The sequence below is a fragment of the Lemur catta genome, chromosome 15 (assembly GCF_020740605.2).
Source record: "Lemur catta isolate mLemCat1 chromosome 15, mLemCat1.pri, whole genome shotgun sequence".
NCBI classification, from domain to species: domain Eukaryota; kingdom Metazoa; phylum Chordata; class Mammalia; order Primates; family Lemuridae; genus Lemur; species Lemur catta.
Window position 1 is genome coordinate 52438915 of NC_059142.1, and position 15703 is coordinate 52454617.

Genomic DNA, 15703 nt, shown 5'->3' on the forward strand with positions numbered 1-15703 from the left:
CTCTAGTCATCTAGTCATGAATAAGAGGCTATAAGACTCGGACCAAAGTGAGGCCTCTCCGCAATTGTTAGGGATACTGAGCCTAATTCTCATTTTCCCAGGGATGTGCTCTTCCACTCTTGGGCAAGCCATGCAGAATGGTCTTTTTTGAAATGACATAGCCGTTCTTATAGTCCCATCCTAGTAGCAGCGGAGGGTAATTTACAGCAATTCCTGTCACATTCCTTAAGGATCCTATCATGGTAAAGGTTAAGACTCTCTTGTGTTGGTTAAGCTGCTGTGCTGTGCACTGGGCATTAGAAATGTACCTGTTGAGGAATCATTCTTTATGAGACAATTTTTTTTCTCAAAGAGAAAGACTAATCCCATCACTTTAGGCCTGGGGAATGGTGACCAAGTTTTGCAGTTAGAAGCTGCTTTGAAACTAGCTGTAGCCTTCAAGGTGACTTAGTGGAATTTAAGAAAATTATGTCTGATTATAATTGAAAACAGTAGTATACTTGAAAGTATAGTATGAGCTGTTCCATATTTAAACTGAATCTGTGATTGGATGGAACTGTGCACAGCCATTAAAATAAATCAGGAAAGGTTGTGAATGATAGAAGAACGTGTTTTACCAAGAAAAAAAGTTTTGGCACCAGTGTGCAGGAGAAGGAAAAAATGAACCCTAGAATCTGTAAATGCAAGCTACTTTCTGTGCTGAGTGAAGAACCAAGGGCTAAGAACTCATCCAAGCATTACTGGCACGAGGATATGAGGCAGGCCTGTGGCCCCATAGATCAAAGATGGTCACAACTCTGCTCAGGCTTGCAGAAAGAAAACAATCAGTAGTATTAGTATTGTTTCTCTGTCATGGTATTTGGGGTATATGGGACTTAGAGCCTGTATGTAAAACCAACCCAAGGGAGATGTCAGATGTTGGGATTCATTGTGGAGGGCAAGGAGGATTTGTTGGCCCCGGAGCCTATACGTATATAGTTGCAGCCTTTGCTTAAGGCTGGAAGGCCTCCTGGTGAAGTTGGCTGGAGAACAGGGTACATTCACTGAACTGTCACCCCTTCTAGAGTGCTGTGATCCAAACAGCAAATCCTTGGGGAATGACATGTCTCTGTGAGTTGGGTAGTGGAGGGTCATGAAAAACAAAACGGACTTCACTACTGTCTGAGACCAGTTACTAAAGAACAGAGCAAAACCCAAAAAGGCAAAGTTGGGAAGAGTGTGAGTGTGTCTTTTGTGCTCAGCCTCCCCTTCTCAGGCGCATGTCAAGATTGGGAAGACCTGTCTACTTGTGCCTTGATTAATGTGCTTCACTGTACCTCATTCAGTCACTTGAATTTCTTATTCAGGTCTTATTGTGGAATGAAAAAGTTTCAGGAACAATTTCCATTCCTGTTGGAGAGACTTCAGAAACAAGAACATAAAATCTAGCCCTCAAAGTAACTTGATTTAGTTCTTTTGGTGGGTGATTGTGGAGGGTTTGGACAAAGCTTGCTAGCTTAGATGTCCTCCAGTCCCCAGTGGCTGCCAGAGGCCAACCTTGGGGAGTCCTCAGGGCATCTCCAAGGACTAGAAACCATCTGCAGTCTGAGTCTTCTGTGATGCCTTTGTCTTGGGCAGGCTTGTCCCTGGCTGCCTCCTGCCTGACTTTGCATCAGACTGTCTTCCAGGTAGCAGCCTGTACCTCAAATCTAGAACTTTTTTGGCACATTTAAGTTTTATTTTAATTGATATTTAATAGTATTTTTTAAATTCTAAACCCTTAATTTTGAATATTTCTGCCTTAAGCATATGAAGTTTCTAACAATAGGATGTGTTTCTGGGTGGATCTTTCTTAAAGGTGTCATTTATTTTGTTAACATGTGAATTGCTGTCTTTTCCACTAGATGGCATTCTCCCTTCTACTTTGGCTTTTTGGGGTCTGCTTTTAATCTATAGCTGTTCTCAAAACATTTTAGATTCTTTACACAATTAAAAATTGAGGATCCCAAAGAGATTTTGTTGATTTTGGTTTTATCCATTGATTTTTACTGTTTTACAAGTTAAAACTGAGAAAATTTTAAATTATTTTAAAATAAACCTATTACATATTAAATAACATTTTTCGGAAAAATAAGTATTTCTGAGAAAAAAAAGTGCAGAGTGGCATTATTTTACAAGTTTCTTTAATGTCTAGCTTAATAGGAGACAGCTGGATTTCATAACTGTGTCTGCATTCAATCTGTTGCAATATGTTGTGTTGCAATATATTTTGCAACAGATGGAAGTATGTGAAGAAAACCTGGTCTTACACAGGTAGTTGGAAAGGGAGTATTTTAGTAGCCTTTTCAGGTCATTGTAGGTATTCTTTGATACTTCATCAAAACTCAACAAGCAATAGTTTCCTAAAAAAGGGTAGTTGCAACATGGAATGTGAAACCTTATCGGTGGACTTTTTGTATTGTTTCTCTAAAATCCGCTGGTCTGTCTTGTACTTTGAATGGATGTTTTACCCATATATGATTGTACATCATCAGGCACCAATGATTTGAAAAATGTTGGTTTATTGAGTTATACAAATCTCTTAAATGTTGACACATTTTGGCAGGGCGCGGTGGCTCACGCCTGTAATCCTAGCACTCTGGGAGGCTGAGGTGGGAGGATCGCTCAAGGTCAGGAGTTCTAGACCAGCCTGAGCAAGAGCGAGAGCCCGTCTCTACTAAAAATAGAAAGAAATGATCTGGACAGCTAAAAATATATATAGAAAAAAAATTAGCCAGGCATGGTGGCACATGCCTGTAGTCCCAGCTACTCGGGAGGCTGAGGCAGAAGGATTGCTTGAGCCCGGGAGTTTGAGGTTGCTGTGAGCTAGGCTGACGCCATGGCACTCTAGCCCAGGCAACAGAGCAAGACTCTGTCTCAAAAAAAAATGTTGACACATTTTGTTCTATAATACCCCAAAAATCCCATTTATTAATGACATTACTGATCTCATCAGACAAGCTGTTAAGGGTCAGGCACAGTGGCTTACACCTGTAATCTCAGCTCTTTTGGAAGCCAAGGCAGGAGGATCACTGGGGGCCAGGAGTTCAATCAAGGCTGCAGTGAACTGTGATCACACTGCTGCACTCCAGCCCAGGCAACAGAGTGAGACCCTGTCTCAAAAAATTAAGTATCGGAAAGTTGTCAGGCTTGCAGTAGGGAGTACACATTTTCCAGGAATCTAATAATTTTTGCTTAAAAGCTTGAATTTTATCATTGCCAATAAGTACTATCGAGAGTTTTCCTTGAGGTAGGTAACAGGCTTCATTTTTGAAAAAATGTCTGCCAGATAACCAGTTTGTCTGTCATTGTTTCAGGTAAAAATAGTGTTCCATGAAGAAAATGGCTAGTTCAACTTGTAACTGGAATCACATACAATAGTCTACCTTTAGCCGGGGTTTGGCTTACCTGTGGTCAACTTCAATCCAAAAATATTACACGCAATAAGATAGTTTGAGAGGGACCATGTTCACATTACTTTTATTATAGTATATTCTTATAATCATGCCATTTTATTACTGATCTCTTACTGTGCCTAGTTTTTTGGGGTTTTTTTCCCCCCTGTGATAAGATCTTACACTGTCACCCAGGTTGGAGTGTAGTTATGCATTCATAGCTCACTATAACCTCAAAGGCCTGGGCTTAAGTGCTCCTCCTGCCTCAGCCTCCCAAGTAGCTAGGACTATGGGCTCTTGCCACCACACCTGGCTAATCTGTTTATAGAGATGGGGTCTCACTATCTTGCTCAGGCTGGTGTCAAACTCTTGGCCTCAAGCAATCCTCCCACCTCAGCCTCCCAAAGTGCTGGAATTATAGGCGTGAGCCACTGCACCTGGCTGTGCCTAGTTTAGAAATCAAACTTTATCATAGGTGTGTACGTATAGGAGAAAACATAGTATATATATATGGTTCAGTACCATCCAAGGTTTCAGGAGTCTTAGAACATATCCTCCATAGATAAGGGGGAACTATTGTACATGCTTTTCCTTGAGAGAACCATTTAACTTTGGTATGCAGCAGAAGTGTTTATGCCTACCTCTGATGTCATTGCACAAATTTTTTTTTTTTTTTTTTTTTGAGACAGAGTCTCACTCTGTCACCTAGGCTAGAGTACCATGGTGTCAGCCTAGCTCACAGCAACCTCAAACTCCTGGGCTCAAAGCAATTCTCCTGCCTCAACCTCCCATGTAGCTGGGACTACAGGTGCGTGCCACCACACTCAGCTAATTTTTTCTTTCCTTTTTTTTTTTTTTTTTTTAGCAGAGATGGGGTTTCTCTCTTGCTCAGGCAGGTCTCAAACTCCTGACTTCAAGGGATCCTCCTGCCTTGACCTCCCAGAGTGCTAGGATTACAGGCCTGGCCTCGCACAAAATGTTAAAGAGATAAGAGATTTGAGTAATCTCTTTAAACATTGAGATCTAATAAAACTAATTTTTTGCTGCTTTGTCAGAATGTTCTTAAGTGAAATTGGCTTTTTTTTTAATTGATTATATAATGACTACTACCACAGTTAGGTGCTGCTACCTTGATTTGTTCTAAAGGCCAGCAGTTTACTCACCATTGCTTGTGCAAATGTCTACACAATGAAAAAGGCAAATAATGACTTACTGTTATGAAAACAGTTTTGCCCTTACAGACACCCACGGGTCCACAGACCAGCTTTGAGAACCACTATTCTTCTAAAACAGAAATTGTGGGTCAGTGATATTAAACAGTTGTTGGAGAACTGTTTTTATTGCACTGCAAATGTCCCTTAAGTTGTTAGCCTTATTAGGTCCTGAGCTGCACTAGAGGAGGTATAATATCCAGAGTAAGATGGTTCAGCCCAGTGTGGTGGGGAGAAGTTAAAGCTCTGGAATCAGAACTCAGTGTGAATTCTAGCTTTGCTTGGGGAAGTCCCTTAACCTCAGTTTTTTCACCTGGAAAATAGGCATCATAATAAAATCTGCCTCGTTCATTTTATGAAGATTAACTAAGTCAAAGTAAAGTTCAGTCGTCACTTAGTATTCGTGCGGATTGGTTCCATGACCTCCTGCAGATACCAAAATCTGCAGATGCTTCAGTCCCTGATGTGAAATGACATAGTATTTGCATATAACCTGTGTACATCCTCCTGTCTACTTTAAATCATCTCTAGGTTGCTTACAATACCTAATGTGGTACCAATGCAATGTAAATAGTTGTTCTATATTGTTTAGAAAATAATGACAACCATAAAAGTTTATACATGTTCAGTACAGGTGCAATTTTGTGAGTTTTTTTTTTTTAATAATTTTGATCTGAAATTGGTTGAATCCATGAATGCAGAGGACTGACTGTACGTGGCTCAGTAGTGTCTGGTGTGTCTGTGTTCCACAGTGTTAGTTGCAATGACCACTGCTACCAGTACCTCCTGTGCTCAGTTTCCAGGCTGGTCACACCATGTCGTTGGCCTGTTTTGGAATAAATTCTGTGGGTTTTGTGTTTTGTTTTTTATAGAACAATGAACACCTTTCTTACATAGCTAAGACAGGAGAGAGGAGGATTTATTTCCTTTTCTGGGCCTTGGTTTTCCTCACATGGAAGTCCAGCTCCTTGCCCTCTAGCACACAGCTAGCTGCTCGGCCATCCCGGCACAGTCTTGATGCAATGCATGCAAGAAGCTCGCCCTGCTGAAACTGCTCCTCCAGAAAACTGATTTTAGCATTCTTTTTCCTTTCATCTCGTTTCTTCTGAATTTTTTTGGATCGTTTTTTAACATCTCTTCCTCCTGGGATTCAGCTTAGCCCCCTTCTTGTGGCCCAGGGGCAGTGCATAGTGGATCTCGTACCACTGTTGGTACGTGTGCTGTCAACGAGCACGATGCAGTTCTCCACCAGGGCCTTGTTGCAGGCCAGCTCGTTATTGGGTGCATCATAGACAACATCAGTGAACCTTGCTTTGTGAGTACAACACTTGGAGCCCCAAGGAAGTTCCCTTCACCCAGCCTTAGGTCGTGGTATTTCTTGTTACCTCCCTGCACGCGGACTGTGTGAATGCCTGTTTTAGTGGTGGCAGCTGGGCATGCGAGTCACACTTCGGCTTCTTGTGGTAGGGCTTCTCTTGCCCCCAGTCTTGTGGTGCTTATGCCAGTTGCCCCAAGAGATGCCCATCGCTTGGCCAAGTTCTGTGTTTTGGGGCTGGAGTGCACTCAGAGAAGAACAGTCAGGTGGAGGTGCTCAGAACCACAGCACGTGGGGGAAGGGAAAGAAGTTGGAATAGAGAAGACTTGGAGAGCCGGTAGTTAACATTCTGACGTTTGAAGGTCTGGTGAGTGAAAGGCAGTGGCGGCCAGATGCAGAACTTAGAGCAACACGTAGAATTTTTAAGTTTGCCTTCACGTAATAAAGGACTGTTTGTCATCTCTAGCCAAAAGTGGATTGAGTTGTTTCTGGAAGTTTTTCAGACCAATTTTAAGAAACCATTTGTCATGAATGTCCTATAAGAAATTTGCGGGTTGGGGTTGTACTAATCCCCCAAGGATTTCCCTGGGAACCTCCTGCGAAAGGACTTGGGCATTAGGGATAAGAAAAGTTGAGTATTCTCTAACATTTTTATCTGCTGACTTTAAGAAGTACAAAGACAGGGCCGGGCGCGGTGGCTCACGCCTGTAATCCTAGCTCTGGGAGGCCGAGGCGGGTGGATCGCTTGAGGTCAGGAGTTCGAGACCAGCCTGAGCAAGAGTGAGACCCCGTCTCTACTAAAAATAGAAAGAAATTATCTGGCCAACTAAAAAATATATATACAAAAAAATTAGCCGGGCATGGTGGCTCATGCCTGTAGTCCCAGCTACTAGGGAGGCTGAGGCAGTAGGATCGCTTAAGCCCAGGAGTCTGAGGTTGCTGTGAGCTAGGCTGATGCCACGGCACTCACTCTAGCCCGGGCAACAAAGTGACACTCTGTCTCAAAAAAAAAAAAAAAAAAAAAAAGAAGTACAAAGACAATGGAAAGTGCCCTAATTTTTACCACTGTGATGTGTAGGGTTACTGTAAGTGCAAAGTCCCATATTTGGGAGTTTGAATAAGAGATGACAACTCAGGACCCACCTGTGCAGAGAACTTTTGGTCCTGTCCGTCAGCCCAGGGTGGCAGGGACCGGGCTCTGCAGGGGCTGAGTTTGCCCTAAACTAGAGAAAAGGAGGTCGGAGGAGGAGGCTGAGCACTCCACAGGAGACTGAATGCGTGGGCACTTCTGTTCCATTATTTGTTTTGCTTTAAGTTCAAGTTTCTCACCTTCAATAAGCAGCCTAATACTTATGTGTTCTGATTAATTAACAGAAGGTGGCACTGCTCTCCTAGAAAAAGCCAGACTAGAAGTGGCAGTCCTCGTGCCAGCTTTTCGCTCCAGGGAAGGGTGCCTGGTCGCTGAAGTGCTTCCTCCCTCTGTCTGCCCTTGGCACCTGAGCTTCCTTCCTCCTCTCCCCTTTGTCCATGTTTTACCTCGGTTGCCCTGGAACGTTTTCCCTTGTTTATTTTTTCTCCACTCCTACAGTTCCTGTGGATGAAGGTATTTACTGTCCCTGACACACCCTTCCTTTGGAAACAAAGTTGGGGTTTGGTGACCTCTACAGCAAGAAAGATGGAGCGGCCTGTTGCCAGCTAGCTGGGAGGAACTGGGATCTCGGCCTCCCTGAGCTCTTGTGGTCCAGGCCCTGATGTAGGAAAAGAATCCTCCTGGCCCAAGGAGCAAACATCTGTAAAAACAAAATAGTATCTCTGGGTCATGGAGGTGGCATCAAGTTGGGAGGGAAATTGCTGGGACATATTTTTAAAAGGTGTGTGTAACACCAGTTAAAGTAAAAGAAAACATTTTTTAAATTCTCAGATCCCGAAAGTAGTGCTAAAATGTGGAGTTCACAGCGTACAGCCAATCTAGCGGCCTGGAGGTCAGACAACCTGGATTACGCCCTGGTTTGGCTTCCCCCCAGCTGTGGGACCACAGGCACATAACTTCAGCCTCATTTGGCTCCATCTGTGAAGTCAGGGCTGTGAGACCCACTTTACGGGGTGGTCAGGACTACATGAAAGTGCTTTTCACTGGTAGTGGTACTCGGCCTTTCCAGCATAACTGCGCCTGATGATACACCCCCATCCTATGGGTCAGAAGTTGCCACATTTTCTTAGCTCACTGCCCTTGGTGTCTCAGTAGTTTTTCACAGAGCTTCTAGGCCAAAAGAAATACCTAACAGTTCTGTTTCTTTAGTGATTAGCTTCAAACAATAATCATTACTGCTCTGACAATTTAGTAGCCATTTGAAAAAATAATACACATAAAATTGTGTGTTATCTAACAGATATTGAGTAATGCTGTGTTTCCCGTGAAAATTTTAAATATCCTGTGGCACCTTTGTGAGTTTGCTGCTATACCCCAGGGTACCTTAATACACAATTTGGAAACTACAGTGCTAGATTGTCTTAGAGCTCCAGAGTAGGGGAACTTGCTATGAGTCCTCACTTACTGTTCCTGGAGGCCAGGCCCAGCACAGCAATTGGTTCCCTGCCTCCAGTGGCTGTCCAGACCCACTCTGAAGAAGGTCAGCTTTTCAGTTGCTTTGTATTATTTCTGTTAATTGACTCAGAGTCTAGATGAAGAGTTTATATTGGGCAGGACTGATTAAATAATTTCCTCACTCCGTCTCCTCTCCAACTCTTTCCCACTGTCCTGGCATTTGAATGACCTTTTGAAGTACCAGAATCAAATCTGGAAACTGAAAGATGCCTAAGGAGCATATTTCCCAGGAATTTCTCATTGACACTGGTTTTAGGAAGAACATTCAGGAACTTATCAGCAGTTGCATATGGGCAATACTACAGGTTGAAAACATATATTCTCTTTATTGAACACGTAAATAAAGAGACTCCAGAACATGTGCAGCTTCTGCAGGATCTCTGCAGAGCAGAAGGTTTTCCTATTTGGGGTCTGGGTGTGTTTGCTGTACCTCCAGGCCTCTGAAGTCCTAAAGGAAGATGCTATTACAGGATATTTAGGAGAGCAAGTGATGTGGGATAGGAATTGTGAGTCCTTTTGCAACATTGGAAACAGGTTATTTATGTGCCTTTGTTGGTACACTTCTGGAGAAGTCTGAGAATTGAGAATTGCTTGCAGGATGAGAGAGCAAAGGTTATCTATCTCTGGTCTCACTCTACACCCAGGCTGGAGTGCAGTAGCTCCATCACTCACTATGACCTCAAACTCCTGGACTTGAGCAATCTTCCAGCCTCAGCCTCCCAAGTAGTAGGACTAATTTTTTGTTTTTTAGTTTTTGTAGAGATGGTCCCCCTATGTTGCCCAGGCTGGTCTCAAACTCCTAGCCCCAAGTAATCCTCCTGCCTCGGCCTCCCAAAGCACTGGGATTACAGGCCTGAGCCACCTTGCTTTTGTTTTTATATTGTGTTTACTTTTATTGTTTTCAAATTATTATAGCAAGATTGAATGTTTTGTAAAAGGAAAAAAAAAATCTTTTGATCCTGTGACACTAACAGCACAGCCATTTTTGTTCTTCCATCTTTTATGTTTGCCTGTGATAGTCTATATACTTTTATCCAGTTTTGTTGCCACCTATATGATAAACATCTTCAATGTTGCTACAGTCTGTATAATTATAATAGCATGACAAATGCAAAATTAAGAATTGTATGGTATATGAGTTATATCTCAATAAAACTATAGAAAATTTTTTCTTTTGGATTTCTAAATATTTCAAATAGGGAATGATAAACAGACAAAAAACCCTATTGAGATCTACTTTTGTTCTAGTGACACCAGTCATTAGCACCATACTTTTTCACATCAATTCCTGCATTTTCATATTTACTTCAGCTATATAGATTAAATCCAGAATTACTACATTATAGTAGTGAAATCTGAATGTATTTTTATAGTTGTTATTGAATAAAATGCTGTGTGCAATTTGTTTCCAGTGAGATTCTCTGATGGACAGGAAGCCTGCTGTGTTCTTTACTCAGGTTGGAAGAAATAACTCATCCTTTAAAGCTTATGTTCTCATTGGAAGTCCGCACGGTTGTTCACCCAGGAAAGGGAAAGAGCTTAGTAGAGTTCAGGGTTTGGTAGCGTTTCTTCTGTGAGTCCCTAGGAAGTCTCTAGGCTAAGGACAGTGTGGCAGCACCCTCTGTTGATATGATTAAGTCTGCAGGAACGGCCCTTCCGATCCAGTCAACTCAGACATTACTCACTGTGGCACCACGGACTTGGGAGCTGTTTCCTCTGATCGTCATAGCTGAAAGGTAATAAATCTGGCTGTCTTCCCCTTAAGTCGAGGGCTTGACACCTGCTTTGCTCTGTGGCCTGCTAGGGAGTCATTCCTGGAGAGGTGTTTTTCCTCTTTGGTCTTTGTTATTGACTTACCCAATGGTTTAACCAATGGCTTCATAGAAACCGTTACTGTTTGCAGCCTCTTAGAGGGAGAAGGTGAGAAGGTGGGAGACCTTATAACTGGGCTGTGGAGTCAGACAGACTTGGGTTTGAATTTCAGCATTGCCATTTACTGGGCAAGCTGCTTCATTGTGCTTTACTTCAGTTTCCTCGTCTGCAAAGTGGAAATAATAATATCTGCTTCATAGGGTTATCATGAGACTTGAGTAATGTATGTTAGCTTATAGTGAGTTCTGTGTTGGGGACAGTTACGTGAGAGGGAGAGTATATGCTCGGTCCCTACATGCTGGTTTTATTATCCCTTCTGCCCTGTGTTCTGTCTCCCGTACCCCATGATCCTTTGAGTGCTGATTAGAAGGGGGAAAGAATTACAGTATGACTCACCTGGGACCAGAGAAGGAAGTGGCCCTTGGCCATGGCTGGTTTGTGAACCATCCACTCCTCTCGCTGGAGATTGTAACGTGGTCCTTGAACTGTTCAGAATGTCCAAACCTACGTAGCGTTTGGTACTTTCCTGTTCTCAACACGATGACTGGCCTTCTTTGGGCTTGTTCTCAACAATGCTAGGGTCGCCTTGCAGAAGTGGGAGACATGGAATTTCTGGACCTTCCTAGAGTGTCCATGCTGGGGAGAACCCACCCCAGGCTGGGGTCTAGGTGTCTGCCTGAGTGGTGATCTGATCTGATCAGCAGACAGAGGCGGGCCATGGAAGTCACTCTTCAGTTGTCCAGAGTGAAAGAAACCTAAGCCAGGTGCTTTGTCCTGCCACTTTCCAAAGAAGGCCTCACTCCATCTTAGGCTCAATGCTGCTGGTAGAAACACTGCTCATTGTGATACCATGCAAAGGGTGAAGAATGACCATTGTTCTCCTTCCAACCCTCCTCTTGGCTCCACTGCACTGCCAGAGGGGCCGCCTTCACCGCACTTGCTCTGAGTAAACTGAAGCTGGGACTCCCAGAAGCCCCACCCCACTCCCCACACTCCTGCAGCGGAGAATGAGCCACTCCATGCCTGTCGGCTCTCCTATCAGCCCCCTGTCAGCCGTGCAAGCCCCAACATACCTCCTTCCCTTCGGGCCAGATGCCACGAATTGCTAACCGAGGTGTGGCCGGGGCGCCTCCTTCCCCAGCTGGGACTCGTCTTTTTGAAATTATATGATGCAGAAAACTGCCTGTCTTTAGGGATCCGGCAGTTCTGACCTTTGTTCTGTTCTGTTTTAATCTGTGCCCCATGAAATGCTGCTGTGTCATTTCTGGGTTCAGTAGGATTTTGCTTGTTTGTATTCCTAACTTTGGAGTTAGGTAGACTTTTCTTGAGCTGTGCCTTAAAGACATTGGCATTCCTTCTGCCCCTGTGGATAATGCATTCCCCTTCCTACCAGTAAGGAGATGGTGACAAGTTTGGAGTTCCACCCTCCTGGCTTTCCGGTATCTCAGGCTATTTGCCCTGGACGGTAATCTAACTTGTCAGCTTGGCGGCTGACCTCTCTGATGGAATAAAGCATTTGTAATTGGGTGGCCGTGTAGAGTCGTGTGTCTCGCAGACTTCACTTTGCCATTCTGAGCCTCACAAAGCTGTCTCCTTTGTCCTTGTCTGGCTTCAAGCTCTCCCCCACCCCTCAAAAATACCAACTTAAAGCATAGAGATGCTGTTCTTGTGGGAAGCCTTAAAGAACAAAAGCTTGGCCTGGCCCCACCCCTGAGGGCTTGACTCAAATCCTTGGTGGGAGGAAACCTCTGTACCCAGAGACACCCACCCCTGACACTGGAGAGGAGAGAGGAGGGCAATGGCCTTCTCTGACCATCTTCTGTGACTTTCAAGAAACTTAGAGTCCTCAGGTGTTATGAATCAAGTGTAGGTTACACTTGGAATAGTCAGACAACAAAAGTCTCCCCTTCGGAAATAAATGGCTTCCTGCATTTATGTTGAAGTCAGGTTGGTTGCAGCACGTTCCATTCCATGTGACAGAATGTCACCAGCCATGCTGAGCCACGTCAGCTTTGTTTTAGCCAGATTTTTCAAGTAGAGAAAGAAACTGTTTCCTTCCCCCCTCCCTGCCTTTTCTTCAGTCTGCACGGCCAGTTCACAAGCTGGCTTGATAAGTCTTGGCAGACTCCTTTTTAACCCTCGCCTAGAAACCTCCTGTGGTCGGTGGAGCGGAGGCTTCCCGTCAGTAGGCTGGGAGCACAGGCAATTCCACCGCGTCCAAAGTGGCCCCACCAGCTTCCGCCCATTTTTCTGATAAATTGAGTGTTTCCATCCCCAGGCAGGCAGTGTGCCCATGGCAGGGCCCAGTCCTGGCCAACAGGATACAACTGAAGGAAACGTGCTGGTGACGGGCTTTCTCCAGGCTCCCCTGTGCGTGGGGGCCGTGGCATCTGGACTGTGGGGGGGACCCCCACGCAGCGCGGGTTCAGAGGCTGTGCTGGGCTCGGGGTCGCTACCGGCTCTCACTCCCTGCCCTGTCCTTGTCTCTATCAGACCAGCATCATTTTATCCTGGAGCTTGGAGGTATTTTTTTTAAAATAACCCAGAATTGTTCCTTTCTTGGCAACCTGAAGTGACTCACACCTGTCTCAGAAAACCTTGTTTTGACTGTCAGTTTGATGTCCCCCAAGAGGGCTTCCTAGGGACAGCATACCAGTCCTACTGAAGGAGCAGTATTGTCTGCTGGCTAAGAGCGTTTTCATGGAGCTGTTGTGAAAATTAAACAAAATCAGTAACCGAAGAGCTCAGCGCAACACCTAGAATCATTCCCCTCGACCAAGTGTACTTTATCCCCAGTGCTGACCATTGCCACTCTGTTTATGTATGAGGCATGACACGATAAATGCTCAATATATTATTTGTGAAATAATAAATGAATTAACTATATAGTGTTTCTGACTTTTTGTCTTAGGATTTAGGAGCATTGGGCACAATAGAGGATGCAGGAAAAAGGCAAAGATCTAAAAGTTTGTTTTAATTCAGTATTGGTGTCCCCTCCCCACCTTCTCCCTGTCGTGTGCCAGCCTTTTATTGCAAGGTGAGCCCCTTTCTCAGCTCACTGCTGCCTCTTTTTCTGATGTTTTCAGTGAATCTGTACATTAAACTGACTGGATTTGAACAGGTTTCGAGTCAGGGTTAAAATACTACAGCTGAAGGTAGGTGTGGACTGTGGAACCTAAACTGGACTGAAGAAAAACCGACAATGGCTGATTAGAAAAGAGCATGTCTGTGTGTGTGAGTGAGTGAGAGAAGAGAGGGAGATCAGTGTTTGAGCACCTACGTGGGCCAGGCACTGACTGTTCCTGGTGGTAGGTAACACAGTTTGTGAGTGCTCAGGGTAGGGCAGTATATCTTCACTGGCCAGATGGGCATGAGGGTAGAGGAAGGCTGGGTCTGAGGTCTGCCTAGAGTTTGCTAGGCAAGGGTGGGGAGGGGGCTATTTCAGGGAGCAGGTATTGCAAAGGTCCTGGGCAGGTGAAGAGAGAGGAGGAAGCTGAAACGGCCCACAGGAAATCCTCAGGGCTTGTGGGCCACAATGAGGCTTCATTTTTAAGGTACATAGTGGCCAGGCGCACTGGCTCACACCTGTAATCCCAGCACTTTGGGAGGCCAAGGCAGGAGGATCACTTGAGGCCAGGAGTTTGAGACCAGCCTGGGCAACATAGCAAGACCCCGTCTCTAAAAAAGTGAAAAAAAAAATTAGCTGGGCGTGGCATCTGTAGTTGCAGCTACTCTGGAGGTTGGAGGATCACTTGAGCCCAGGAGTTTGAGGCTGCAGTGAGCTATGATCACACCACTGCACTCCAACCTGGGTGACAGCAAGACTCTGTCTCTGATTTTTTTTTTTTAAATAGATACTCTGTTCATTAAGTGAGACCTTAGCAGGACATGGGCTGTCCCAGCTCTGTGGGACCATAAGGTTTGGAAGGCATTATTTTACTAATCTGCCTCCCCAGCCGCCACCAACTTGTATGTAAGATGCAGGATTACATTGTCCAACAGAAACCACCCAGTCTGTAGCATTCTTGCCCCCTGCCTTGGGGAGAGGCTGCCCTATGCCCCTGTTCAGAGTGCACTCTCTGTGCCTAATACTTCCAAAGCTGGGAAGAAAATGTGGCACTTAGATTTGGCAGGACCTAGATACTGGAGGCAGCCGTTGCTGTGTCTCAGGTTTGATGCTGGAGCATGGTGTGTGCTTTGTGGGGCTGGTTCCAGGAAGGATTGATGAGGCATGGTTGGCTACAAATAAACCCCGTTCACTCAGTCGGGACTTGGTTTGCCCAGCGCACGTGGCAGGTTGTCCAGCTTCATGGGTCTGCATTGTTTTTACCTCCTTCTTCTGCTCTGTTGAGCTTCATTGGTGGCTGGGTTTTTGTTTTCTCTGCAGGGGGGAACCACATTAGAGGTTCTGTAATTCCTGAGAACATCGTGGCCTGTCCCACCAACCTACAGCCATGGCTGTTACATCTTACAAGTCTCAGTCACGTTGATTAAGAAACCAAATGGGCAGGTGCAGATCACTCTCCTCCAGGGGCGGTCCTAGCCGCTGCAGCCACGTCACGCTCGGGTTGCTGGGACTTTAGTCTCAGGTGAAGCTGGGGAGGCTGGAGGTGCCCCCGGAAGAGCAGTCCTGGCCTCAGAGCCTGTTTCCTTGACCAGCTCAGCATTTGAGCCCTTCTTGCTCTTTCCTCCCTCCTCTGTTTTTAACTTGGCTTTTGTTGGAAAGCTGTGGGTTTTGTATTTTGTTCTTCCTGTGTCTTAGTTGGACTTGAATAGGAAGCTGAAGAGGTTTACCTAATCTCTTCTCCTAGGTGCTGCTTTTCTTTCCTAGGTGAGACGCTTTGTTTTCATCTTCCTTATGAACTGGGTCTGTCCTGAGGGGCCTGCGTGTCTCTGGGCTGTGGGTTCCATGCCTTCTGGCTGATACAGACAAATGTCTGGAATATAGACCCCCAGGCTAAGTTCATTACTTTGACTCACTGAGAATCTCCACCTGGAGGCCGGAGGGGTGACTCATACAAGTCAAGACAGGTGTCCTTTGTGCATTTCAAAACACTGCTTTGGGGGAAGGAAAGAGGAACAGTGGTTTCTTGTTGCTATTTCTTGCATCCTTGTAACTCTGCCTTCCCCCTTCCGCCCTTCCCCCTTCCGCCCTTCTCCTGTCCCCCCACTTGCTTCAATGGAGAGTTAGGTGTAAATAAATGGTTCTGAAAAGCATCTTTGGGGTGTTCATCACCATCGTCACATTCTCACTGAGCTTTCCTCAGTGGTGTTATGTCCTGGACCC

At 45.0% G+C, this 15703-nt stretch overlaps 1 protein-coding gene and 1 pseudogene across 1 annotated transcript in view; one reads left to right on the forward strand and one right to left on the reverse strand.

The window, feature by feature from the left end:
• LOC123650799 (SAP30 binding protein) overlaps positions 1-15703 on the forward strand; it is a 35360-nt gene that overhangs the window by 4544 nt on the left and 15113 nt on the right. The window lies entirely within an intron of this gene.
• On the reverse strand, positions 5544-6182 carry LOC123650800 (annotated as a pseudogene).